Source organism: Panthera onca, chromosome D1, assembly GCF_046562875.1.
Source record: "Panthera onca isolate mPanOnc1 chromosome D1, mPanOnc1 haplotype 2, whole genome shotgun sequence".
Taxonomy (NCBI): domain Eukaryota; kingdom Metazoa; phylum Chordata; class Mammalia; order Carnivora; family Felidae; genus Panthera; species Panthera onca.
Window position 1 is genome coordinate 49,558,538 of NC_138348.1, and position 25,701 is coordinate 49,584,238.

Consider the following 25,701-nt stretch of genomic DNA (forward strand, 5'->3'; position numbering starts at 1 on the left):
GTGCTATTGGAGCTGAATCTTGAGGGACAATGGGAGTTGGCTAGCAAAGTAGAGGTGGAAAGGAAGGGGGAACAGTATATACAAAAGACCTGGAGGTATAAAAGAACATGGAGACTTTGGGGGAGATGGCTGGAGTGGCATGAGGTGGATGGGGATTTACAGCCAGCCTGACAGTACACTTTGATGGCCTGGAAAGCAGAGGTGATGGGGGTGGGGATGTGGAGGTGGGGGTGGGGGAGTGGAGGTCTTTTGAGGGAGCTCTCGCTAAAGGCCAGGCAGGAGGTAGTGAGGACAAGTGCAGTCCATTAATGGTGCTTTTTCCCCAGTGCCTCTTTTCCGTACTGGTAATCTTCTAGACATTCTTACAAATGTAGAGGTTCTTTTTTTTTAATTTATTAAAAAAAATTTTTTTTTAAGTTTATTTATTTTGAGAGAGGGAGAGAAAGAATCCCAAGCAGGCTCTGCACTGACAGTGTGTGTGGAGTCCGATGCAGGACTCAAACCCACAAACCAAGAGATCATGACCTGAGCTGAAATTAAGAGTTGGACGCTTAGCTGACTAAGCCACCCAGGGGCCCCACAAGTGTAAAGATTCTTATTTATATTCTGCTAGGGTAGAAAAGTGAGGTTCTATTCCACTTCTAGGTTTTGTACGTCAGTAGTGATGTGCAGGCTGAGATTAGCACTAGAGTCCAAGGATTCTTTCTACACACTGGCCACATGTTTAGTTGAGGCCTTCAGCTTGTCATGAAAAAGGCTGACTACGTTTTTAGAGCCCAAATTTGAGATCCTTGGGCCAATAAAGGGTTTACCCCCGCTGATTTGTAAATTTGTTTATGTGAAAAGCTTTTACAAACTTCTACAAATTAAATCAAATTTAACATATAAATTTAACTAAATCACCCTTATAAAGAATTCAACTGTATAAAATTTCTTTGGTCCCAGAAAAGGTAGCACACAAGGGCATACTTCTGGCCCATCTGGTACTGGGAATTCTTTTGTTTTCATGATGGAGAAGTTCCCCATTATAGGGATCAAAATAAGAGGGCTGTAAAATAAGACTATGTATAGTCCAGAAAAAACAGAAAAAATTGATTACACTTTTTGCCTGTTTGAAATATTTGTTCTGCAAAGTGATAGAGCCCTGATTCAGTGTTTGCGTAGAGCGGATTGAATGAACTCCAAAAGGAAATCATCAAAGGGTTGATTTGATACCACACAGAAACACGAGGTGATGAGATGAGTGGTTTTTCCACATTTTAATATTTTCCAGGATGACACTGAAAGCCTTGCCCTTAGAGAACCCAGAGCCACCTAATAATTCATTTTTCCAGGCTCTTAAGAAGGAGAAATGGAAGATTTATACCCGTTCAGTAGCTGCCCTGGGCCTTTCCTAGGAGAGCCTGGAAAGGAATTGAGGACAGCCATGGAAATATAACCAGCAAGGCCTAGCTCTTGGGGACAATAGGAGAGAATGCTGTCAAGCAAGTACTGAGTCAGTTCAGGAGACCTATTCTGTGCCATTCACTACTTAACACTTTCCTAAATCTTACTAATTGTCTCAAAGAGGAGGAAGTCAGGACTTGGAGAAATCAAGGAACTTGCCTGATCCAGAATTTGAACACAGGTTCATTTGATTCCAAAACCCTTTCCACTACACTGTGATGCTTCCTTGTGCTGAAATCACGGAAATGAGCAATATTCTGAATTGAATCAGGGAACTTATGGTATCCAGCAAACTGTTCTGAAAAACTCTGAGTATGCTTTATTTGGAGGCATTTGGGGAGAGGAGTAATTCTGGCTAGGAGAGAGGAATTGGGGGGAAACACTAGGAGTTCTTCAGATCGTCTGTTTCATGAAAAGGGATTTTGTGTTGTGGCGTCTAGTCCTTGGTGGTGGCTTGGAGGAAATGGCTCCTGAACTCATTTGCCATGAGTAATCCTTGTGAAGGAAAATGCGAGAAGACTAGCACACTCCAGGGATATGGGATTTCACAAAACACGGTTTTTGTTTGTTTGTTTTCTTGAGGCCAACATGGGATTCCCAGATTAAAATTTTCTTCTCAGGGAAAGAGACTAGAAATAAACAAAAACCTCAAATCTTGTATCTTCACATCATGTAAGAAAGGGCATTTGAAAACTAGACTAATAAATAAATTAAAACAAACAAGTAAATAAAATAGGATGAAAGGGCAAGCCCTTTCCAAGAAAGTACCTTATCCTCTTTTTGTACAAAATTAGGTTAGTTTTAAAATATTTTGAATCAAGAAAAATGACAACATAAAATTTATTGATGTGTTTGTCAGTTTGGGAACTTTTATTTGATGGTACAGTGTTAGGAGGGGCTTGCCTGTCTGGTTGTTTCATACTTTTTTTCTTTTTTTAAATCACAGTTACTGTTGATAGTCCATTTCAACAGGTGTGTTGATGAAAACAGCTGTCAATAGTTCACTCAATATGGAATATTCTGGTGAATGGAGAGAAGGGGAGTAAGAGCAGTTCTTAGCTTTCGGTTCGGTGGCCGGGCTAAGAAGGCAACACGAATTGTAGCTCTGTGGTCTGATTGGTAAAGGCCATGGGGACAGTGCCGGCTGCAGGGACCTGGCTGCCCCTGATTCCCATGCTCCCATGTGGGGTGGGGGGTGAGGGCTGTGTAGGCCTCTCACTGCCCAGTATAGAACAGGTGGGAATTCATTTGAGAGAGATGCTGCAGATGGTAAAAAAACAAAAACAAAAAAATCTTTTATCATGGCCTGGACCAGTATTTAAGGGAACCACTCCTCTGAAGGAATTATCCTGTTTGGTTCTCCAAGATAATCTAAAGGCAGAGGCATAGACAAAGGCCCATTGTTTTCTCCAGGGCAGCTGTTTATTACATTGGTGCTTAGGAGGGGTGTGGGAAGCCAGCAGGACTATGGTCTAGGTGCTCAGATTTGGGGGTGGTCCTGCTGCTCTGCCTGGTTGTTTTCTTCTGAGTCTCTCTTGGGAACTTGGGGCAAACTGCATTTTCCTCCAGGCAGTAAAGTCTTAGCTTCACCTTCTACAGGGTCTCCATGCCCAGGAGTTGTGAATGCCAAGTGCCTGAAAAAAAGCCTAAAGGCAGCTTGGGAATTCCCCAACGCTCCTAGCCTGCCTCTCTTGTCCAAGGGAACACTTACCTTCTGCATTTCCACGGCCCAGCTAGGGGAAGTGTGTGTTTTGGCCTCTGGAGAAGGGCACTTTAGCTTTCCTGGCCTGTTTACATTAGTTTGGTCCTTTCTGCCTTTGATTACAAATGAGGCCTTGGATGGGGGATTTCCCTGCTTCCATGGAGGTCACTCCTTCCTTTTGTCTGCTTTCACAATTTTTCCACCTGGAGAAGAGCTGTCCTCCCCATCCTTCCCTCCCCTCCTCCACCCCTCATTATTAAAATACTGTCCTTGGCTTAACTCTTCCTGTCATAGACTTGGCCTAGTGGATCAGTTCACATTCAGGAAGCAATTAATCTGTCTCCTCAGATTCTCTTTTGCTGTGTTCTTTGACTTAATTAGATCTTTTTTCATTTGCCTGTCACTGCCTTAGTTGTCAGTACTCTCCCTAAGAAAGTGTTTCTTCCAAGCCCAGAGGCTGGACTGCTTATTGGTTCTTGTTGTATTGATGCAGGATTTCCTGATTCTTTGGAATGTCTTGGCTGCTCCAGTAAAATGTAAACTCTCTGAGGTTAAGAGCTTTAGATTCGTTCTTTCTCTTTCCCCCAGTCTATGGTATAGCATGTGAGAAGAAAGGTGGGCTTTATGGGGACGGTGACCACCACTGGCAGAATTTGCCAGTGAGGCTACCTCATCCTTGCTCTCAATGTCAGCCTGTCCATGTAGAGCACAGCCACAGCCATACCCTCTCTGAGGCTGACATCACTGTGTGCTAGACTCTGGGTCACAGTAGGTAGGTACAAGAGAAAACTCTTTTGCCCTTAGGGGCAGTGGTAGAAGGCTTGCCTGAGATCTCTGTGTTCCTTTGTGCTAACTCCCCTTTTCTTCTGGTTCATTTGAACAATCCTGCTTTCAGAGCCTCTGACAGAGTTGAGGGATCCTATCTGCACTTTGAAGCCTTTTCTTTCTTAAAAGTCCTTGGAAAGCTCAAGTGAGTTTTACTTGATGGTAATAACTTTTTCACTCTGCTCAAAGTTTTCACACTCTTGGGAGAGCTTCTCTCTTGGGTAATTGAGGTAGAATTTTTTTTTTTTTTAAATCAGTGGACTTCGTTCTGTATAGTGACTTCTTCTATTCCCTCACGTCTTCCTTCAGATTGATCTTGGGTCTTGTTCTCCCTTTGGAAGAACTTTGTTTGGGTCCCTCGAATTTCACTAATGACACTCCTTGCTAGTGGTTCTCTGCCTCCAGCCTGTCTACCCTCTCCTTGAGTTCCTGGTGCCCATCTCGCGCCCATAGATTTCTGTCTTCACAGCTTGGTACTGTCATATATTTTCTTCTGGCCTCTGTTTGTCCAGTTCTTAGATGGCAGTCTATTTACATTCATTCACATTTAGACCTAGAATCCTATTTTTAAATCTCAACTTTTTTTTTTTTTTTTTTTAAATCTGATTCCCTTGCCCCTAGCGTGTCTTCAGTTTAAGACTGGGTCTCTTCCTCTTGTGCCACCCACATGCTGGCCTTAGCAGTGGTCTTCCCTTCAGTTTCCCCGTATGCTGCTCCTACCTCACTCCCACAGTCTTCCCCTCCGGCATAGATCACAAAGGAAATATTTAGTTAGTCTCTGCCAAACATTCTGGCCGTGTTGTTTTGCTTAAGAAGACATGCAGATAAACTGTTTTGATTCTTGGTCTTGGTGCTCTAGGGCAGATGTTCCTCCTAAAACGGAGGTATTGTGGTCAGCCAAAACAGTGCTGGACCAGAGTTTGGAGAATTGGATTCTAGTCCCTGCCGCGCTATTAATTTGTGGTGTGATATTGCGCAAAGCACATTTCTATGTCTCAATTTCCTTTTGTCAAAAGGGGCCTTATGATAAAGAAGACAGGAATCTATGGGCATGAGATGGGAACCCAGAGAGTAAGTCTGGGGGACCAAGGAGATAGTAGACAGGTTAGAGGTAGAGAACCATTACTGTGAGTATCATTAGTGGAACCAGAAGGAAATGCAAACTCAAATGCAGATAAAATTAATATATATAATCACTTTGAAAAAGTATAAGATGTGATAACAAAATGGTGGAAATTTCTTGACCAGGATGACTTCAGGGAGAACTGCCTTGTCCATCCCTAGGGTTGCTCTGGGTCTACACCTATTTGCTGTCACCCTGGGGATGTGGGAGGCTTGGCCTTCTGCGGGTTCAGTTCCAGAATTCCACCTCCCACCTTCTGCCTCCTTCATAACCCCAGGAATATTTGAAACTCAGCCCAGATCCTCACCTGGCTTTGATTTCCTCATCATGTGGAGAATGGTCCTTGGAAGTTGTAGTTTCCAGAAACCTTAAATGTTTGCTAACATGTCCAACTTCTGCATTTCTTGATAACTCCTTCTGTGCATGGCTGTGTTCCAGTTCTTGTGCCCTAAAGGTGATTCCAGCAAGAAGGGGGGAATCTTTGGGGGATCCTATCACTAGAAACTAGGAAATAAAAAAAGACGAAAGAACTGAAAGATGCCCTCTTGGTGTTCACGAGAGGCAGATGTTTGAAGAAGAAACAAAGTGGTTTAACATCTTCCTAGGTAAACCACAGCCCCATTACACCTACTCAGATAGGCAGAGCTACATTTTTCCATATCCCTACCTGTCCCCTTCTGAAAGGATTCTGGAATTTAATCAGATCTTGCCTAGTTTATATTTTTTTATTTATAGTTAAAGATTTACATTGGTTTCTTCCAGCACAGAATGAGTTGGACAGAGATAGTCTCCAGAGTCTTTTGCTGTTCTGTGATCCTTTGTCAGACATAATCAGCAGAAACTTTCCTAAATGAGTACAGAGGATACTTGTCTCTGCAGGGTTAGTGATATGGTCTTGTACTCACTATTGCTATGCCCAACCCTGGAGGCTCTCAGGCTGCTGAAACAGAATTGAGTGGAATAGTTCTGGGAGTAGAGTTATGTAATTGACTCTGTATACTTTCTCTTTTATATATATTATATAAATACATATAATATTTAATATGTATAATTTATATATAATATATAATATATATACATAATACATAATATATAATATATATATATATATATGGAGAGAGAGAGAGAGAGAGAGAGAGAGAGAGAAAGAGAAAGTGGGGGAGAGGGACAGAAGGAGAAAGAGAGAATCTTAAGTAGGGTCTGTGTTCTGTGTTCAGTTTGGAGCCTGATGTGGGGCTTGATCCCATGACCCTGGGATTATGACCTGAGCTGAAATCAAGAGATGGACGCTCAAACGACTGAGCCACCCAGGCACCCCAACTCTGTATGGACCCAACTTTCAACTGGACATTATTTACTATTCTGCAGTTCTTTATTTATCTCTAAACTCTGTGATATATAGCAGAGTTCCCACGCCATATTTTTTTTACTCCATAAGCTCTGACTCCATCTTGGCCCTACATCACCAATGAGGGTGTCTTCTCCTTTACTGGGACTGGTGGAGCTAGGTGACCTCGAACTCTGGGATAGTTCCTGTTCTTTAGGTAGCTAGATATTCCAAATCATCCAGCTCCAAGGGAATAGGCAGTGAGTGCTTTCTGTAGGCTTTATAAACATGTTCATTGTGAATGTCAACATCATCTGGGCAAAATAAGAGCTTGACTTGGGGCTTGATAAGGGTTATGAGCCCATATCTGCCTATTTGGTACTTTCCATCATCCCATTTGGTCTTAAGCCAAGTTGTCCAAGGCAGATGGCACACCTGGTAGTTGTCAGGTGATGCCTGATGTGCTGATGTGTCCTCTCTGCCACTCTAGTTCTGGATCCTCATGAGCCCTCTGGCTTTTGTGTCTCTCACCAAACAGAGCTCATACTGTCAAAACACTGTCAGTGTTTTTTAAACCCTACTCACGTCCTCTTTAACCCTCTTCTTCCATCCTCTTTCTTTCTTACCTATTTTGCTTGGTTATCTCAGGAAGCACCCTCCTCACCCCCTTGCCTCTTTCAGTGTAGAGTAAAATCTAGCCCTAATAGCTGAGAAGTAGGGCATCCAGAACACGTTGAAAAGTCAGACATTTGGGAATGAAATTAAATGGTGTGAAAAATTAGTGGTACACATCTTGTCCTTGTAAATACCTTTTGACATCCCTAAAAATTCCCATCTTAAAATTAATCTGTCCTTCTTCCATGACCACAACTTTGGATATGTAAAAATTATCTAATTTTATCTTTCTTATGTTGTGTTTTATTCCTAGTATTTACACAGGTATTTTTGTACGTTTATTTTACACAAACAGTATTTTGACCGTGTTATTTGGTAATGAGCTTATCTGGGTATTCAACGACCATGTCTAATATTGTTTATTTGGGAAAATGTCTTCAACTTTTAGAAATGACTCACTGATAAAGGAGGTATCAGTGAAAACATAGTCTTCTCCCTCTGGCCCCTGCTGGTGCTGGTACCTTGGAAGGGGCTGACTATATATATTCCTGTCATCTGGAGAAGAAGAGAGGTGCTGCCAGGCATGCCTGGAGCTAGATGAGGAGAGTGTGGTCCTGCTCCTGCCTTTTGTCTGAGTCTCTAGGAGGGACCCAGAGGTGCTGGAGTATGCCATGCCTGCCTTTGCCTAAGCTCTCTTCCCCTGCCCTCCACACTGTGTGTCACTTCAGGAAATTCAAGACACTTCAAGACTGAAGACGTACCCTCACTTTGGAAATCATGATCTAATTATGATAGGTCCACATCCTTTAAACATGTTGTTTGGTGGAGTTAATTGAAAAATCCCTTCCTATTTTGAATGGGAAACAATACATTCTTGTGATGCTATATCAGGTCTTGAATGGAAATCTTCTAGTTTGAGGCTGTGTACATTTCCAGTGGGAGAAATCTGCTGCCAATTTGTGAAAACTGAAGATGTCCCTGTGCTCTGCGTGTAAACTGTAGCATCTCAATTGGAATGAGCAGTTCAGGAAAATGGAACAATTTTTTTGAATAAAATTCTAAACTTCACTAGGTTCCAAGTGACTGGGAATTTCCTGTTAGAGTGGGAAAGCTCATCCATGTGTTTTTGCCTGGGGACAGTGTGTGTCATTTAGTTCCAGAGAAGTTCGTCCATAGCTGATTTCCTCCTTCTTTGTCTGTCTTTCTCTGGTGCCCAGGAGTGGTGCAGTATGCATTTTGATCATGGTTGGGGAATAAAATCTGTAGCCTTAGGGGAGGGTGAAACTAATGGTTCTTCAAAGTAGCAAACCTTTCACCTTTGCCTCATTGGTACCAAGCTGTAAGTAACTGAACTAATCAGCTACAGACGCTTATTGTGCAATTTTGAGGTGAGCATGGGCAAAATCCCAGGGACTGGGAGGCAGACATGTGGCTACCAGAGAGATGACATCAGCTAGTTTCCTGGTGCTGTGGAGGAAGGGGAGATTCCAGGTGCTCAGCTGCCTTCCTGCACGTGGGGGTGTCTAATGCCACCCCCAGTCCCGTTGGCAGCCAAAGCCTTTGCTTTGGAAAAGCCTTTGTCTAATTCTTGTCCCCTCCTGTCCCCACAGGGACCTGAAATTAGAAGGGGTCTTGCAGCTTTGGCTGTGGAACAGAGCTTTGAGGAAGGAATATACATGTGTGTCTCTATGTGTCTGTGTAGTTTGTGTTAATGCTAACAACTGATGAGGGTTTCTAAACTGAGGGTTGAATATGAGATGGGAAAGCATTATCTGCAGTTTTTAGAATCTGTATTAGGAATTGTCCTTTTCTTGGAAGGGAAAGCATTTTATTATTTAACTAGTTTTTTGTTAAAATTATCTGATTATTTTCTTTTGATACTCTTAATGTGATGACACTTAGTATACAACAGGAAGGCATTTCTAATTTCCTTTCTGTGTTCTGTTCCTTTTCCTGGCTTATCCTGGAACAGAACCTCACAAAGCCATAATCTGTGACAATTGGAGACAGCACTTCTGCACGGAAGAGCTTCCTCTTTGCTTAGCCTTGCCTTGTGTATGGGTGTCTAGGAACTGCGGTGAGGCTTCTTGGGAAGCCTGCACCCCACAGTAGGTATGGAAAAAGTTTTATGACCTCTGAAGCATGACAGAGAGAATAGAGAATAGAGCTGGGAGGTGTTGGAGCCTGTGAAACCCATCTGCTTACCAGCTTTACTTTTCTGTCAGATGTTGGGTACCCAGTCTGGTTCTACCCTCCTCCCCTAAGAACGTGGGAAAAAATGAAGCTGCTGCATGGAAGGCAGGTGATAAAGCCATCAGCAAAAGCTTATACTCAGAGGTTCAGACCTGAGTCTGGCCTGGCTTGGGTTTCTTTGGGGTTGTCAGTACTTAGGGTTTGTTTCTAAGACTCTTGCTCACATTCAAGTATAGCCACTGCTTACTTGAAGCCGTCTGGGACCAGCCCAGGCGTGTTCTATCTGGGCGTGTTTCTACTGCTGTACTTTTCTCTTCTTTTGGGCTTTCAGATAGGAGGACCTTCAAGGTCTCTGAGCTGCCAGAGTCCTTATTCTGAGAGCCTGGTTCCTCCCCTTCTGCGCCCAGGAAGCTGTGGTAAGCTCTTGGTTACCTGGGAAGCTGTCTGCATTCCTTTCTGCCCAACTCTGCCTCCGGGACTCTGTGGGGTGCGGTTGCTTCAGTCCTCTGTGATGAAGAATGCTAAGGCAGTTCCACAGAGGCCACTCTCTGGAGATGGCCAGGAGTGTGAAGGTAGAATTGCCCACTCTCTGGAGATGGCCAGGAGTGTGAAGGTAGAATTGCCCTTTCTTGCCACCCTGGAAGCAGGAGCTTGCTTTTCATGGGATGTGGTATGGCACTGATTTTTCTTAAAACTTTCTCCAACTTGTTTCCCCGTCTCCTTGCTACTCTGTAAGGGAGTGGGGAGGAAGCCTGGTGCTCAGTTTCCTGTGATCTTGCTTTGGTACTGGAGATGGATGCAGCAGATGCCTTTTGTGAGGAAGGAGTTTAGAGGCAGGTGAGAGAATCTGTTTTCTGGTTGCTGTATAGCTGGGTGTCTTCCCAGGCTGGGTATGTTCACACTGTGAATGGTTTATGTTGGCATCTCCTCCTTAAAGGCAAGTGCCACTTTCACCTGGTTTAAAATCTTAACGGAGGGCACCATCATCAGCTCCTGTAAAGTAACAAGGGCCCAAGAGAGCATTAAGAAGAATGAACATGCTGGGCAAAAGATAAGCCTGAAAGAGAGAGGCTTCTTGCCCAAATACCACCCAAGGGATTGTGTGTGTGTGTGTGTGTGTGTGTGTGTGTGTGATGGCTGGAAGTGGAGGGTGAGAGTGAACACTGCTAATGAATAGGAAAGGGTAGTAAATCTGGAGAGGGAATGGAGCAAGCTGGCTGTGGAGAACATGGAAGCTGGGAATTTTTGCAGAGCTGTGTTTTAGAGTAGCTGGAGGCCCCTGGTAGTGGGGAGGTGGGCATCTCCGTTGTGCTTGCATTGCTGAATACCTTGAGTATGATGGCCATGAATGCCTTCCTCTGTGAATAGAGCTGGTCCTGCGATAGCCCTCTCCACTCTGCATCTGTATTATACCTGTGTAATTCTTGTCTGCCAGAGGTCCTGGCCTAGAGTGTTCTGAGGCAGAGGCAGTGGGTCTGAGAGTGGGTTGGCCAGCCAGAGTCTCCACCTCCCAGTTTGCTGGCTCCCTAAGGATGAGAAGAAGCATCTTTGTAGCTGCCAGTCCTGGCTGGCACAGCTTGTAGAGGTGTCTGTACCCTGGCAGGTTACAGAAACTTCTCATGGATGCCTGGCTCTTTGGGGTTTGAGAACTGATGGGGCTTCATCTGAAGCAGGCCTACCTGAGGGCCTCCTGGGTGGCTCAGTTGGTTAAGCGTCTGACTTCAGCGTGGGTCATGATCTCGCGTTCCATGAGTTTGAGCCCCGCATCAGGCTCTGTGCTGACAGCTCAGAGCCTGGAGCCTGCTTCAGATTCTGTGTCTCCCTCTCTCTCCACCCCTCCCCCACTTGCACTCTGTCTCTCTGTCTCTCAAAAATGAATAAATGTTAAAAAAAAATTTTTTTTGAAGCAGACCTACCTCAAGGGCCCAAATCTGAAATGTGTATTACAGAATTATTGCTAGTCTTGGCTCTTCATCCCTCTGTGTCTCTCTCTTCCCTTTATTTTCCCATCACTGTCAGGGATTGTGAGCAGCTGCTGCCATCACATAGACTGATCAGGACATTAAGAATGGAGCTAAATATAACTGTGCACACTGCCGTGGTGTGCTCAGGCTCATTCTTAGAGAAGAGGTTAATCTGAATCTGTGATGATCGATAGGGCCTTTCCACCCCAAACAGAGTGGGTGAAAGCAGGAAAGAAAAGGTGGGAAGGTACTTCAGGAGTTGGTAGGGTATTGATTCCACCCCTTCCCTTTCCCCCTCCTCTACCTCCAGCGTATCCTGTGAATGGTCAGGGCAGGAGAGAAAACCAAGATACTGCTTTGCAGCCATCAGGCAGTTGTCAAGTACTTGCCGAATTTTTCAGCCTAACCAGCATTTTGATGCAAATATTGTATAATGCTTGTTTGTTGCCTGAGGGAACCTATAATCTCTAGGAGAGACAAAATTTATTAAACAGGATATCAAAGATCTTAACTGTGTTTAGTTACTAACTGAATATATTTATACTTCAGAAATGAGAAAGTTGTGTCTTAAAACTATAGGAAAGCTTTGTTGGAGGAGGCAGAATCTTTCCTGGTCTTTGAAAGTTAGATGGACTTTATATAAGCAAAGGAGAAGTGGGAAGTGTTGTGGATGTGGAGAAGAGCAAAAACATAGAATGTGACATGGTTAGGGTCACTGATGATCTGCCTTGGGAGTGATGGGTCTGGTGGAGCAGAGTTGGGAATTTGAACCCTGGGACTTCTGCTTTGGTGCATAGGAGATGGGAAGTGAAGCAGTGGCGATGAGAGTTTGTAGAAATCACTCTTGTAGAAAAAAGTAGAGTAATTTTGGAGAGGACAAAGATTGGCAATAAGGAGACCTGCTAAAGAGTGTGGGACATCAGCAACAGGAAGAGAGAAGAAGGGGGTAAAACCCTAGAGAATATTTAGAAGCAGAGGAAGTTGGACCCAGACATGGGATGTTAGGGATGAAGTTGAGGGAAAGACAGAAGATGTCAAAATGTCTGCCCTATCAGAGTGGACTGTTACTGGTAACTTGTGTTTATGAAATGCTTTGCACTTTTCAGAGCATTTTTTCATTCAGTAAGAATCTCAGAGTTGTCTGGGTTCTTTACAGTTCATCTAGTCTGGCTTCATTTTCCAGGTGGGGATTATAAAGGGGAAGCTGCTGCTCCCGTTTCACACAGCTATTTAGTGGTAAAACTGGACCTCCAGTCTCAGCCTGCCATCTCCTAAGGGAATTTTAAGAGAAGAGTACATGGAGGAAGGAGCATGGGATCACGGAAAAGTCCTGTCTAGTTGGGTGACATTAGGTGATTACTAATTTCTGATCAAAATGAAGCTTACTCAGAGGCATTCAGACCAGCTCTGAGAATTTTTTTTTTTTTTTTTTTTTTTGAGAATTACTAGACAAGAAGATGGATTCTTTGGGTCCTTCTAGTTCTGAGATTCTTAAGAGTGTACAAAAAAATGTATATGAAAGGTACTGAATTGGGTTTCCTGGGAGACTGGCTGGTTTCCAGTGTGGTCTTTTCTAAGGGAGTTTCTAGAGTTAATTTGCTCCATATGATTTTCACCTTATGTGCTGACCGCAGAACCTAACCACTGAGGAGGACACAACTCTGCTGTTAGTGGACTATAGCCAGTGATAATCAGCAGCCAAGAACTCAGTATTTGCAGAGTTACATTTATGGCTCTTTTTATATTATCCACTTTCCCCACCTCCTCTTGAAACACAAGACACACACGCACACACACACACACACACACACACACACACACACACACACTTTTCCTCCACTCCCTTCCCTCTCTCCTTCCATTCCTCTTTTATTCTTTCTCCTTCACTGTTTTTCTTGTCTTGTCCCCCATCCTCCATCTCTGTCCTTTATACTCTTGTCCATCTTGTTCTCTCAACAACTTCCTGTGTTGGAGTGACTTCACCTCTTGGTTTGAACTCAGACATGACTACAGCAAAGCACCTTGGAATATCCTGCTTTGTCTGTATCTCCTGATGTGGTGACTGGCGCCCAGTGATCACAGCCAGAATCCAGGAGTCATTCTGGGCACTTCCTTACCTCCATAGTCAGTCATCCTGCATCCCCCAAGTTCTTGGTTTCTGTTAAAATAGCTCCTGATCATCCCTCCTTGTCCATTCCCATTGCCCATACAGCAGGAGAGAGAGAGTAGAAAGAGAGGTCACAGTTGAAAAAAGAAAAGTAAAGATGAGAGTCACTTTTGGTGTCCTCAGAAGCATTTTGCAAACCTCCAAATCCCAAGTAGAGCCTTTTTGTTTGCCTGTCACACATTTGTAGCTCTCTTCTCTGAGATTGGCTGCTGGCTGTGCTTCTGCTAGCCGTGTTTGGACACAGTCTGAATCTGAAAAGGAACAATAATTTAATCAGCAGTCGTAACTCTCTTGGGAGGACATAGAGTCAAGCCTCATCTTCTTGGTAAACTGTTCCCAAGTAGATTTGCCTCTCTTCAGCTCCGGTAGGCCTTTTCCTTGGAAGAGATGTGTCCCACGCATGACTGAGCACAGATGTTATCTGCATTGACATGAGTGGCTGCAATCTTTCATCACCTTGAGGACTCTCAAATGGTTGACTTCCTGTGCTTGCTCAGGTTTGAAGAGAGCCAGTGTCTCTGAGATACAGCCTTTGGAGGCCTACAGCTCTTGAGAAAGAAGCCTTGTGCTGGCATCTGCTGTGCCAGGGACAGTGGTCCCTGAACCTTTGTTTTTTGTACTCTTCCCCTCTCCTCCCAGTCATTTAGCAGTGTTAGCCAACCAGTTACATGGACTTTGGGTAATCATGTTAACCCAGCATAAGGAATCCTGACGCTGAGGGAATAATAGACTTTCTGAATTCTTTCTTTCCTTCAAGAGGCTAAGTTGTACTCAGATATGTTCCTTGACATCCTTGGGAGTAATGCGCAGGAATTCCCCCAAGTATGCTATTCTCAGACTTCCAAACAAGCTTCCTCCTGTTTCTGTCCTTCAGGATCTTCAACTACTTTCTCCTCTCCCTTTACTTTCCTCTATTTTCCCCCTCATCATCTCACCTCTCTTCCCTTCCTTACAACCTGGGGCCTAATTTGTTCCCCTATTGCATAGGTTCTTCTATGTTGACCTCTCAGTAGAAGAACATTATTTTTTTAAGTTTATTTATTTATTTTGGGGGAGAGAGTGAGCAAGTGTGTGAACAATAGAGGGGAAGAGAGAATCCCAAGCAGGCTCCTCTCTGTCAGCTCAGATGGGGCTCAATCTCATGACCCTGAGATCATGATGTGAGCCAAAAATCGAGAGTTGGATGCTTAGCTGACTGAGCCATCCAGGCACCCCTGAGTGAAGAACATTTGGAAGCACCTCTTTGTATACAAAAGCCACCTAGCTCTATTTTACATAAAAGTGGAATACACCTAGTACATGTATTGTTATGGAAGGAGCTAATCATTCTAGAAACTTCTAGGTTTGTATTCTTTGGAAAAAAGAGAATGGTTTAAAAAAATGACATTTTGTACTATAGGATGTTGAAGTTTATTTAATGTGACCCTCATCTGTAGACCAGGGCCGCCTTCCATGTTTCTAGGATAAGAACTAGGTTTTGAGGGGCCGCTGCTCTTCTCTCTTTTGCTGATTCTTCCTGAGTATTTAGAAGAAGTATCATAGTTTTCCATTTTGGGAGATAAGCTGGCATGTATATTTCCCAGCAATGCCTGATGGAGCTGAAATGCTGCATTCCTACTGTCTAATGTTTCAGTTACAATAGTCAAACCCGAGTCCTTACTCTCCAATAACTATCAGATGACACCTTAGTATAGAAGGCTAAAGGTCCATGAGAATTCACTCTGCTGGTTAAAAATATCACTTTGTAATTCTGATCATGATGAACCATGGTTTGGGGAGATGATGGTTAAGAATTGTTGAGATTCTTGAGCTTCTCTGTGTCCTTACTAAAGCCTGGGTGGTCAGAGCCCCAAATGGGAGGTTCCAGGGTGAGTAGCAGGAATGACAAAGGGCAGATCACGCAGGGCTCAGCTGGCCCTTCTTTATGTGAGCTTTCTTTATCTCATCTAGCCACCAGTTCCCCGGAGATGACTCCATAGGGATAAAAGTGGTATCTTCCTGTTCTGCAGGAGGACTTAAGAGCCTCACGAACCAGACATGTTATCTTATTTCTCAGCTTAAGAGGCTCCATAGACTTGATTTTTCTCCCTTCAGTATACTTGCCTGAGATAGTTATTAAGACTCCATTTACCCCTGAGTCTGCACATAGGGTGTGTGTCCCCTGGATGCACGATTGTTCTAATGCAAATGGAGCAGAGTAAGATGTGGACCTCATTTGATCTGGGCTCTGTATTTCAGTCAGTGAATCTAAAAATCACATGGACTCATCAGTTGACTCCTATTGAATCATTTCTCAAATCTTCACTTATACCATCTTCATCCTGTGTTGTTACGCAGTTTTTTCCCCTAAACTTAAGTATAAAATAATGTCTTTTGTCCTTTTAAAATTTCATCTTGTTATTTTTAACCTATGGTTCCAGTTTGTTGAGGCCTTTATTCTGATTCTCTCTAGTATATAAATTATCCCTCCCATTTAGGTTGTCAGAGGCATTTCAGATAAGCATGTCTTCCCCAAGTCATTGATAAAAAGGGTGACAATGGTAGGATCTAGAACAGATGGGAAGTGGCCAAACTTCTAGGAGTTCCAGAGTGCTTCTTCTTAGTTGATCCATATTGCAGCACAGTTTGGCCCCAGCTGTCCTGACTTACCAGACCATCCAGCTGCCAGTATATTTCTGTTTTATCCTTAAGATCAAGGGAAGTTTTTCTGAAATCCAGATAAATTGTGCTCCCGGCATTTTTTGATATATGTGTGTGCATATGTATGTGTTTATTTTTGTGATATATCATATATATCATATACAAATATGTATCATGGAAATATGTGTGCATATTACTTTTTAAACCCCAAGTTGTTATTTATAGACCACTTGATTTCTATCACTGTGTGTTTTACATGTAATGTCTCCTTTATTCTCTACAATAATTTTATATTAACTTTATTCAATGAAAGTAATAATGTGTTTTAGTATGATTTGTGTGTAATCTCTAGCAGCTGGTACTTCCTTCTCTATGTCCTTTCCACTTTTCACTTTTCTTTGTTCTGGAGTTTTGCCTGTGATATTACTTATTTAATAAATACTTACTGAGTACTTCCTATATGTAAAAAAAACACCGCATTATAGTCTGTTGAAAATTCAAAGACTAATAAGAAATGATCTCTTTGCTCAGAAAAGCTTATATGTTATTACAAATACGAAGGGATGAACAATAGCTTGGTGGAGGAAGGAGTGAAAGCAGAATAACTCAGAAAAGAGAATCCTGAGTGTGAATGGGACGGTGAAGTTAGTCCATTACCAGGTTCTGAATGGAAAGCTCTAGAAGCCATAGTGGTGGTATGTTCCATGTCAGAACCTTTGTACAAAGATAGAAAGTATCCAATTGACTGACTGTTTTAAATCCTATCCCAGTACTTTGTTGGAGTGTCTTACTGAGTTTGAAAGTAAGGAGAGGCTGGCCTGGCAAGGGGGGCCACTTCTGAAATCTTTCGTTTAAAAATATTATTAAAAATATAGACAGTCCTTTTTTTATATGTCCAGTTTAAATGTGAATATTCATGGGGTACCTGGGTGGCTCAGTCATTTGAGTCTGACTCTTGGTTTCAGCTCAGAACATGATTTCGTGTTTCGTGGGTTTGGGTCCCATGTTGGACTCTATGCTGCTTGGGCTTCTCTAGCTCTCCTTCTCTCTCTGCCCCTCCCCCACTTGCATTGCCTCTGTCTCTCTCAAAGTAAATAAACTTAAAAAAAATTAAAAAATAAATGTGAATATTCATGTACTTACAACCCAGCTTAATAAAGAAAACATTACCATTAGTTTTAAAATCTCCTATGTGCCTTTAATAATAATTGTCTTAATTTAAAAAAAAAGTCTTTTTTTAATGTTTATTTATTTTTGAGAGGGGGGGGGACGGGGGAGGGGCAAGAGAGAGGGAGACAGAATCCCAAGCAGGCTCCAGGCTCTGAGGTGTCAGCACAGAGCCCAATGTGGGGCTCAAACCCATGAACTGTGAGATCATGACCTGAGCTGAAGTCAGATGCTTATGGACTGAGCCACCCAGGTGCCCCAATAATTGTTTTAATTTAAGAAAATAAATATGTATGTTAAATTGTAGAAGTAAAATATTCTAAAGTATTTCAAACTTAGTAAAAAGGAAAAAAAATTGTGTTTATTGTTTTGGCATTATTTCCTTTTTCACTTGCATGTGTTTTTATTAATGTAGTTACAGCTCTGTTTTGCATAGTTAGCATTGTCTGATGCTGTTAAAGTCCTCACAGTCATCACTTAAAGTTAATTCCCAACTAAGTGATACATGTAACACGTGTAAAAGTAATACATATAGGTTCAAAAGGTACAAAAAGATGTACAGAGAAAAGTGAGTCTTGCCCTGGCTTTCTCTTCTCTTTCCCTAGAGCCAGTTGCTGGTAGCAGCTTGTGGACTGTGGTCGTCTCTTTTAATGCTGCACAATAGTCCAGTGTAGTGTTTCGCAGACTGCAGGTCATCACTAGTGGGTTGGAAAATCATTTAGCGGGGGCTGTACAAGCTCTGTTTGTTTTCTTAATGAAATAGATTACGATAGAAAATAGCAGAGAGCATCACACATGGTAAAGATAAGTACTGTTCTGAGAAAACTTTTTGGTTCAGTTTTATACACACACACATGCCCTCTCACATATGCACATACTATGTTATATTTGTAGTTTTTACTCTGGATCCTGGTCAAAGCATACTTGAAATTTACCAATCTAGTAATGATTGACATTGAGGTTGTTGCTAATTTTTCATTATTATAAATAATACTGGGAATAGGCATTTTTCCCTCTCATACTACAGAATGTTTTTTTTTAAATGTTTATTTATTTTTGAGAGAGAGAGAGAGAGAGACAGAGACAGAGCATGAGCTGGGGGAGGGGCAGGGACAGAGAGGAAGACACAGAATCTGAAACAGGCTCCAGGCTCTGAGCTGTCAGCACAGAGCCCAGTGCAGGGCTCAAACTTGGGAACAGTGAGATCACGACCTGAGCCGAAGTTGTACGCCCAACCTACTGAGCCACCCAGGTGCCCCTACAGAATGTTTTTTTTTTTTAGGGTAACTTCCTAGAAGCGAGAATACTGAGCCAAAGGATATGAACATTTTAATTAATGTAGCCAAGTTACTTTTCTAAAATCTTTGTCCCATTTACTCTTTAATAATTGCTGTCTGTATTTTATTTAGTATAAGTTATTTTTATTTTAACACATTTTCTATGCATTATAAATGTTTTATATATATTTATATATATTCATATATATATATATTTATATATATTCATATATATATATATATATATATATATACATATACATTTAAATATTGATTTTGAGAGAGAGAGAGCACAAGTAGGGAAGGGGAGGGGCAGAGAGAGAGGGAGAGAGAGAGAGAGCTGTCATCACAGAGCTGGATGCTGGGCTCGATCTCATGACTGTGAGATTGTGACCTAAGCCAAAATCAAGAGTCAGGTGCCTAACCAACTGAGCCACCCAGGTGCCCCAATGTGTTATATACTTTTTAATTAAATGGGATAATTTGTTACTTTTCTCAAAGTAATATAAAGTGAACACTTCTCTATTATACTAAATATTCTTTTTTTTTATGTTTATTTATTTTTGAGAGAGAGCACATGAGTTGGGGAAGGGCAGAGAGAGGGAGACAGAGAGTCCAAAGCAGGTGCCACGCTGTCAGCATAAAGCCTGATGTGGGGCTCGAACCCACAAATCATGAGGTCATGACCTGACCCAAAGTTGGATGCTCAACTGACTGAGCCACCCAGGTGCCCCTATACTAAATATTCCTCTAGAGCCACTACTCTCATTCTGGGGGGAGCTTTTCTTGGATGTGGGATGCAAGGGGTGACTGCTCTTACTGTTTCTCAAACTGGAGCCATTCTTACCAATTTTTATGATTTGTACCATATATACTTTTATTTACTGATCTTTAAGTTGGCTTTTTTAGAGCTTTTTATTTTTAAATAATTGTAAACTTACAGAAAAGTTGTAGAGACAATACAAGTTCCCTTACCCTTTTATAACTATGGTACAATTATCAACTAAGAAGTTAATAGTAGTGTAGTGTAAACTGTAGACTTAATTTGGATTCCATTGGTTTTTCTATTCCAGGATCTAATCCAGGTTCCCACATTACATTTATGTATTGTGTCTTTTTAGTCTCTTCCAGTCTCTGACAGTTCTGCACTCTGTCCTTGTCTTTTATGACCTTGAGACTTTTAAGGAGTGGTAGCCAGGTATTTTATAGGATGTCCCTCAAGTCAGGTTTGTTTGATGTTTTCTCATTATTAGACTGAGGTTATGAATTTTGGGGAGGAATGCCACAGAAATGAAATGCCCTTCTTACTGCATCATGTCAGGGCTACATGATGTCAGTATGACTTATTAATAGTAATGTTAACTTTGATCACTTGGTAAAGATAATGTCTGCTGGGTTTCTTCATTGTCAAGTTTTTGTATTTCTGCCTTTGTAATGATAAAGATACTGTGAAGCTGTGCAAGTCTGCTATTTCTCTTTAAACTTCTATCCACTAACTTTAGCAAACAAAATTAAAAGCAAACACAAAATATATACAATTGACCTTTAAACAACATGGGTTTGAACAGTGAAGGTGCAGAAGGTGCACTTATGCTTGGATTTTGTTTTATAAATACAGTGTAGTACTGTAGATGTATTCTCTCTCCCTTATGGTTTTCTTAATAGCATTTTCTTTTCTCTAGCTTGCTTTATTGTAAGAACATAGTATATAATACATATAACATACAAAATAGGTATTAATGATGGTTTATGTTATCAGTAAGGCTTCCAGTGTGCAGTAGGCTATTAGTAGTTAAGTAGTGGGGAAGTCAAAAGTTACATGCAGATTTTTAAGTGCACAGGGGGCCAGCACCCCAACCCCCATGTTGTTCATGGGTTAACTGTACCTTTTTTATTTATTTATTTTTTTTAGCATTGGTCTAATCAATGAGATCAGTGAAAATGATAGCTGGTTGTGTTTTTTCTTATGCACATTAAGACAAATACAAAAGTATTAAACATTTTTAAAATGTTTGTCCATATACCACTTACAATCATCTGTATACACACCGTACCCTGGAAACTCTGGACCACTCTGAGGTGCTAAGCACCAAATGGTTTAGGTTTTGTGCTGATATTGTTGATCCCTTATTAAGGTTGATTAGTTGGTTGGTTTCATTAGTTCATATATTAAAAATGTAATAATTGTGCTTGGGACAGAGTCCTAAACTAGAATTCAGAGTTAAGAATTCAAGTAGTTCTTGCCCTGAAGAATATTATAGGCTAGTAGGAGAATTAAGTTGAATAGCCTTGGTACACTAAAATACAAGGCAGTGAGCACAGCTAACAACTGTTAGTACTTAGACTGTTTGTTTCAAGGAGTATAGGCGCTGTGAGTAGAGAATCCAGTCCAGGCAGGGAAAATCAGGGGAGACAGCATGGAGGAGATGACACAGTCTGGGCCCACATTTCCTACAGCTTTACCCAGATCTTATTCTGAGGGGCACTTTTCTTTTTCAGGCTCCAGGTATTTTCTTGGTTATATCATGGAGAAGCCATTTGAGTCCACAGTCTTCTTATTCCACCATCTCCCTTCCCCCCACTTTGTGCTCTATCTCCCCCATCTTGAAGCTTCAGTCATGACAGGTTAAGATCTTGGTTGAGCTCAGAGTTCTAAGCCAAGTAAGCATGAGAAGCACATTCTGGAAAGGTAAAATGGTGCTTTTAGAGGGGGTCTGGTATATTGCCTGTCCAGTCTTTCCTGGCCCCAGACTGTGTTTATGTGGCCCAGTGTTAAAATGCTCAGACTTGGCAAGGGACAGTAGTCAGAAGTCTGTGGATTTGAGAGATTCTAGGAAATTAGCCCGTATATGAGCATTGTGACAGATACTCCAAGAGACTGGATCAAGCCACTGTGTATCTTGTGCTCTGGGGATCTGAATTGTGAGTTTCATATTGAGGGTTGGGAGCTGAATAGAAGTAAACTAAGGCTAGAAGGCTGACAGACCAAAGGAAAGTGTGCTCAACCCAGCATGAAGATGTCTAGTAGCCACTTCACCACAGGCCGGTGGGATCCAGGATAATTACAGGCTGAATCCCATACTCTTTTACTTCAGAGTCTTAGTGTTGGGTGGGAGGGTAGGAGATGGGTGAGAGGCAGGTGGGATTAAGGCAGGAGTAAGGACCCCAGAGAATATCCTGCCATAAAACGGCAGGATTTGAATACAGGATGGCTCTTTCTCTGTTTTCCCAGGAAGGCTGTGCAAGCAGAGTATGTGTAGTAGTGGCCTGGAGGTCCTGCTGGATGTGCCTCCTGACAGAGGCAGAGGAGGCTGGGGTTGCCATCTGGAGGGAGACATTTATTTTGTTGCTTCAAAGGTGCTGGTAGAAGAGACTGCTTGATTTGTAGTAGGCAGATTATCTTTCAAGAGAACTAAGATATTGCCAATTCTTCTGCTTTGTAAAAGCGGCTTTGTCTCAGACTGATGGCCAGGAGTAAGTCCCTGGGAGCCTCAGTCTCCTTCCAGGCACTTCCCAGGCCATTTCCAAATATCCGCATCTGGTGTTTAGTATCTTTATTCTCTCTCTAGCTTTCCGTAGTCAAGAAGCCTGAATCTTCCATCTTCTCCTCCAGGAAAGCCTGCCCTGTTTGGGGGGACAGTCTTCTGTCTGATACCAGGCAGATGACTCCAGAGCCCCAGATCAGGGGCTCTGCTGAAAGAGTTAGATGGAGACTCTGTAGCCCCTGAAACAAGAAGTCTTCTTGCTGCTCTGGACTCTTCAGAAAGCACTGGGACTAGGTGACTAGGACAGAACAGTTGGACTGGGTGACTGCAAGAGAAAATTCAAGCTGGAAGGACCCTTAGAGAACAGCTAGTTCAAACAGCCCAATTGCCCTCTTGTTATACGCAGGGAAAAGCAGAGGCTTTTCAGTGGGGGCAGGGTTTTGCTCAAGATCTTACCACCCTGGAAACCAGCACCTGGGCTCCAGCCTGCTGACTCCTTCTTTCCCTCTCTGAATTTTTAATTTTTCCCTTCTAAACCACATTGCCACTCAGAGGTAGAAAAGGAAAACTGGAAAGCCCTAAAGGGCTCTTGTGTAAGTCTGCCTGCTCACATGGCGGCCAGAGCCCAGTATAGAAATGGGCAGGATACGTGCCTGATTTCCCTGTTACTTGGGTAGAACTAGCTGTCTTCGGTGGAGATGCTGCTAGACTCCAGTCTGGTGGGCACTGGGAGGCTTCTGAAGTACACGGCATCTTTTAGGCATTCTGGTATCCAACAACAGCTTACTTTTCTTGAATTCCTTTGATCCCAAAGTAAGGAGTGACTTTAAAAGATTTACTTTGCTCCTGTGTTTTCAGGTTTGGAATTTCAGTTGTTTTTAAAGAGATAAGAAAATACTATAAACTCTTCTAGAAACTAAATCTAGAATCTAATCATATATATACGTATATATATATATGTATACATATATATATATATACATATATATATGTATATATATACGTATATATACATATATATGTATATATATATATATACATATATATATACATATATATATGTATATATATATATATACACGCACACATATATATACACATATATATACACACACACATATATATATACACACATATATATACACATATATATACACACAAACATATATATACACACACACACACACACACACACACACACACACATATACTCTTGGTACAGTGTAAGTCTATACACTCAAATTCCCTCATCTTATGGAGGAGACAGCTTCTGTATTTATTTTTTAAAAAGTCTTTTTCAAGGATCAATCTATTACATGAATAGATTGCCCACTGTGAATGAGATAATAAAGTTGGTAGACCTCATGGGACTCACAACTGTGGGGGATACAGGGGTACAAGTGACAGTGATAAAGTGATATAAATATCATGATGAAGGCATCTTCAAACTGTTGTGGGATTGCAGACTAAGCAAACAGATTCTGCCAAGAGATCAGGAAATATTTCTCAGGGGAAGTGATAACGGAGTTGGGCCTTGAAAGCAGTAAGATTTTGCTTGTCGTAGAGGCGGAGGTAGGGAGGCGGATAAAGGTAACAGCATGAGCACTGGGGAGGGGCTGTAGGAGAGGAAAAACACAGTGTTCAGGGCATAGGTGGTGTGTGGTTGTTGTGCCAGTAGATGGGTGTGGGCAGCAGGGGAAGCATGGGCAGCAGATGAAGCCAGAAAGGATTTCAGATTTTGGTGCTAATGTATCTCATGAGGGGGTTTAGTCACACTGCTGTTACTGTTATTTAGGCTTTCCTTATTTTCCCCTCAAATAGTAGTTATATATATATATATATATGTATACATATATGTATATATATATGTATAAATGTATATATATATGTATGAATGTGTATGTATACATATACAAATATTTAGTAATGAAAAAAACATTTTTTTCAAACCTTTTATACTCCAAATTATAAAACATAAGATGATTTTTTTTAGGGAAAATGTATTTCTTGCAAGTACGGTGACCTGCACAGTAGACATAAGAGAAAGCGTTTTTGTCCCTGAATGCTGCTGACCTGAGAGAACCTTCTCATGTATGGGAGTTGGGCCATTCCTGCATCCCGCTTGGTTTGGCAATGATACTGGTGGAGGAGTGCCTGTAATGGGTAATGGGAGAGGCTATAAAACCCTGGAGCGCGTCCCTAGAAGAGTGACCTTACGAGGAAATTTCTGGGAAACAAACCACAGGGAGACTTTACAGGAATTTTTGGTTGAGCCCACAGGCAAGGCACATAAGAAAAGGGGATGTAATTATAGTTTGTAAGCCTATGAAAAGAAACAATGAGTGACATGAAATAGCTGTTCTAAGTTTCTTCTTCCTGTAGGACAGGATGAAATGTGTGTGTGTGTGTTTTTTTTTTGCATTCATTCAGCAGACATTAATTGAGTGCCAGCTGGGATCTGGGCCCCATACTAAATGCAGGGAATATGGCGGCAAAAACAGTCAAGGTTCCTGCTCCTAAAGGAACTCATTGGGGAAAACTGACATTATGAAAAGGATGGATATATTTTGGTTAGAGATGATGGTGAGTGCTATGAAGGATAAATCCTCATTTAGATTGGAGGATTGTGGAAGACTTCTCTGAGGAGGTGAGAGTCCTGGTTGAGGCAAGGTAAGAGCCAGTTTGGCACATGGGGAGTGACACAGGCAAAGGGGAACAGCTTGGGGAAAATCTGGCCCTTGTAGCTGACACACTCAGGTGGAGGGCAGGAAGTGTGCTGAGAGGAGGCTGGAGAAGGATCACAGGGCCTTCTAGGTCCTGGTAAGAATCAAGATTTCATCTAAAGTGCAGTGGGAAGACACTGAAGTGTGTTAAGGAGGAAATGACATGATCTGATGTAAAAGGGTGATTCAGACAGCTGCATGGAGAATGGAGCTGTGAGGGCAAGAGTGAAAGCTGGGGCAATCCGGACATTTTTCAGTCATTAAGACGGGACTAGGGTGGCGGTGGAGGTGCAGAAAAATGGACGGATACATTTTGGAAAAAGAAATGTTTGGAATTGGTAAATGGATTGGATATGGAGAGGGGGAGGTGGGAATATGCAAGGGTATCTCCCAGATTTCTGGCATAGGTATGCATGCATGCCACTCAACAGATCCTAGAACACATGAGGTTGTAAGAGCCCTATCATTTGGGAAAGGTCAAACAGGATTGGTCTGAATCCAGCTGTGCAGGGGCAGCAGGGGGATTCAGCTGTCCTCTTGCTCTGCCTAGTGCAGAGAGCTTATACCTGTCACAGCACCCAAGCAGGGATTCTGGTTCTCCCATAATGGGGCCCTTACTGTGTCCCTTCCCCCAGAGGACAAGGCTCTAAAGAAACTCTGTGAACTCCAGCATGCCACTAGGGGGAGCATGGCCTGCATTCTGTTCCTGGTCTGTGGGGCTTTTTGAAGTTTGCATTACTTTAGAGTCCGACTTGTGTCTTCAGCCCTGGTCCTGGCCCCTCACAGTGCTTAGAAGAATGCCTGACATATGGTAGGTGCTGGATAAATATTTGTTGGTGCTAATACTGTAACTGAGTATTAGCTTGTTGTAGAAGTGGATGGGCATCACCTCTTCTTAGTGTGGGTACTTGGGAGTGGAGGGTCAGGAGGAGAGCAAAGGGATGCCTGTTGGGAATGGGAAGGGGAGAAGTTCAGTGACTTGATGGTGTTCCACTTGTCATTTCATTCAGTCTTTCTTTGCAGACATGGGGAACTAGGGCCTTTGAA

General features: G+C 42.3%; 1 protein-coding gene and 1 long non-coding RNA gene across 10 annotated transcripts in view; one reads left to right on the forward strand and one right to left on the reverse strand.

Annotated features, from left to right (window-relative positions):
• DENND2B (DENN domain containing 2B) overlaps positions 1-25,701 on the forward strand; it is a 156,770-nt gene that overhangs the window by 21,378 nt on the left and 109,691 nt on the right. The gene's annotated exons all lie outside the window — the stretch shown is intronic.
• LOC132661427 (uncharacterized) overlaps positions 13,347-25,701 on the reverse strand; it is a 36,638-nt gene continuing 24,283 nt past the window's right edge. Inside the window, exon 5 of the long non-coding RNA XR_009602215.3 lies at positions 13,347-13,613. This is a non-coding gene — a long non-coding RNA (uncharacterized LOC132661427). The remainder of the gene's footprint in view (positions 13,614-25,701) is intronic.